The following is a 3342-nucleotide window of genomic DNA, read 5'->3' as shown; positions in this document are numbered from 1 at the left end:
TAAGAAAATGATGCTAGTCGTAAACACCTTCTTCAATCTTTGTCCCACCTCAGTGTCCACTATATCAACATGAATGCAACCATCATATCCTTCAACATTATTAAAGTTGCTACTTTTCTACCTGATAATGTTGTTGTTTATCCTCAGGTCAGCCTCGCTCCAACAGGCACCATTCTACAGAAATTAAAGCTGCCAGTAAATATTATTGGTACAACTCCCTCACTTCGAACTGACTGTCAGAAAATGGTTTCTTTACAGTATGTGTTCTAATCACATTGAATTGTTCTTCACCCTCTCGAAAAATAGTTGAAAATTGTGTAGAAACCATCTTGCTTCACCACACACCAAAAAGAGAAAAGAAAAGAAAGAAAAGAAGATTTCAGTTGATAACATGAATAGATAATTAGACAACCTTGACCTGACAGTTGATGACACATCTGTTTTTCTTTTATCTTATTTACAGTGTAATGAATCCGAGTGTGGGGAGCATTGTAAATTATGTGCGAGGAGTAAAAGTAGAAAGATGATTACTTTTTGCCCTGTAGCATACGCGCGCGCACACATTGTCGATAAGGATAATGCAAATGTTTGTAAGACGAGCAGTTTTGAAGGTGAGGGGATGTGTTAGTCGATACAAGTGATACACTAATACAAAATGCTATTGCAAGTCGATAAGATATAACAGTACTTGTAGCTGTAACACTAGTCAATTCTTCTACAGTGAAGATATAGCATAATATATATAATACTAAAACCACTACCACAAACCAACAGCGCTAACTGTTTATATCACAAATCAGCTACCACTAGAATCTGCTACATCAACACCATTCAGTTTTACTAATATTACAAATAACTACACAAATACATTATGGATAACAAAACTGTCGGAACAGTAAATAATGGATTCACTAAATTATATGACAGAGTTGGAAAATCATTTATCGTTTATAAATATCAGGGTCACAACATGGTTCCTTTACCTATAGTGGTGGAGAATTTAGGGAAATTAAATTCACTCAAAATTCGAACTGATGATGTTTTAATATGCAGTTTCCCAGGAACAGGTAATGTTTTAAGCTAATGACTTAGTTGTTTTCATGTGCGGTTGTTATAGATGGTGAGTTGACAGACTCGTTAGCACATCGAACAAAGTTCTTAGCAGCATTTCTTCCAACTTTACGTTTTGAGATCAAATCACGCTGTTGTCACCTGTGCATTTGAACTTCTTTGGGTCGAAAAAATAACTACAAGTCGAACACTGTGGTGCATCTAATCAACTAGTCCCCTTCCAAAATTTCAGGCCTTGTGACTATAGTGGAAAGGATTATTATAGACACGAACTGGTTGAATCTTTTAGTACATCGAACAAATGCTTAGCGGCATTCAACTGTAATTTGAGGCTTATGTCTTGAAAATAACTATAGAAAATTTTCAGGTTCGTAGAATTGAAACACATTGATATCTTGTGCTTGTGTAGCTGCGTCCTATTAAAGGAATTATTTGCATGAGAATTATTAAACTCGCCATAATAGGTGTAAGAAAAAAAAAGGGACATTTTTCAAAGTAAGTCCTGTGGATTTATCGAAAGAACCCGTGATCGCTTCTATTGTGTCTGCGACATTTCCCTGAATTAAAAGAGACTATTAGATAATCCTTTCTGCTAAAGGCACAAGGCCTGACATTTTGAGGGAGGAGACTGGTCGATTACATCGACCCCAGTGTGTAACTGATACTTATTTCGACGACCCCGAAAGGATGAAAAGCGAAGTTGAACTCGGTGGAATTTGAATTCAGAACACGAAGACTGAAGAAATGCTACTAAGCATTTTGATGGCGTGCTAACGATTCTGCCTGCTCGCCGCCTTAAGAAGAGAGATAAATAATAATTTTTTTTTAAAAAGCTATCGGTGACTCAGATGTTTGAAAAAAACTTCTCTAAAAGGTCTCGTTGAGAATTTTATCTCTGAATCAGTTGTGTATAAAAAACTATAGCGAAGATTTTATGATGCTTTAGTTTAAACGTTTTAGTTTCAGTTTTGCAAACAATGGTAAGCTTTTCCGATGATTATATTTGTAGAAAACGAAGTGGAATGTGCGCATACTAGTTAACATCATTTTAACATATGTTGAAAGACCAAAGAGAAATGTACCATCAGTTTATCGAAATTTATACAATTTGCTCGTAAATCTAATATGGCAATGTATAAAAGTAAATGTAAATTATTAGCTGATTCTGTCTGCATTTTAGCTTTCAATTGAGTCAAGACGGATCGTGTCCTCATCCTGCCCTAATTTCAATTTCACTTAAAGAAATACCTGTCCCTGCTAATGAGTAATCCTTATTTTGTATAACAATTTTATTCCCTTAAACAGCAATTAAATCAAATCAAAAACACTGCTATTACGGGGTTTGTCAAGTCTAGAGTAGAATATGAACAGTTTACCCTCTGAGATCGCAATTGGGGCTATTGTAAGTCCAAATTGTAGGCCTTTAGCATTTCTTTATTAGTGAATAAATTCAGCGTAGAAAGAAATCCCTGCAGTAGAGAAAAAGGTTTATGTCATAGTTGAGGCTGTCAAAAAAGTGGTTCCATTTTATTTTCGACAGCCGATTTACCCGAGTAACTGATTAGAAATCTGTAGTTTATACTTCAACTTACACGTTCAACGATAAGCAACATCGAAAATAAAAGAGATATAAGATTCATGCTGCTCTGTTGCAAAATCTCGTACAATCCTGGATTTCCTTGATACTGTTACAGGTGCTTTATATCTTGAGTTTTGTAGTGTTACTTTACAGAATAGCTCCGTAGAACTTTACAAATCCTTCTGCAGTTTACATGGTTTATAAAATTCGTTCAAGCATGAAATCTACTATATTTGGTGGTTGGCGTTAAACGTATATTTTCTGGTTAACGCATTTTGTCAGCAATAATATCGTCTGGAACCAAATCAGCTGATCAGATCTATCTGGGAATTCACTTATTTCATTATAGATTTGCTTGTGGATTCCTGTTGCATTGCGCGTGCGTTAATGTATGTTAATGCGCGCACGCGCGCGTTGGAGACTTTCATAGTTTTATTGTAACAGAAATATTTGATTTACGACGAGATTCTGCCCCTGCATATATATATGTTTTGGAATCTGATGTCTTTGGCTGTTCAACTAGCTATAAACTAACTATTAAACTAACTTGTATGTTGCTTTGCCGAGCAACAAATACGCCTGTTTTATGTAAAGACAATTTAATTTTTCAGGTTCCCACTGGTTGTTTGAAATGGTGAATATGATATTAAAAGAAAAAAGTGAAAGAATATCGACAATTAAAGAAGACCATA

The sequence above is a fragment of the Octopus bimaculoides genome, chromosome 3 (genome assembly GCF_001194135.2).
Source record: "Octopus bimaculoides isolate UCB-OBI-ISO-001 chromosome 3, ASM119413v2, whole genome shotgun sequence".
In the NCBI taxonomy this organism is placed as follows: Eukaryota; Metazoa; Mollusca; class Cephalopoda; order Octopoda; family Octopodidae; genus Octopus; species Octopus bimaculoides.
Note: the sequence above shows the minus strand (reverse complement) of the source record.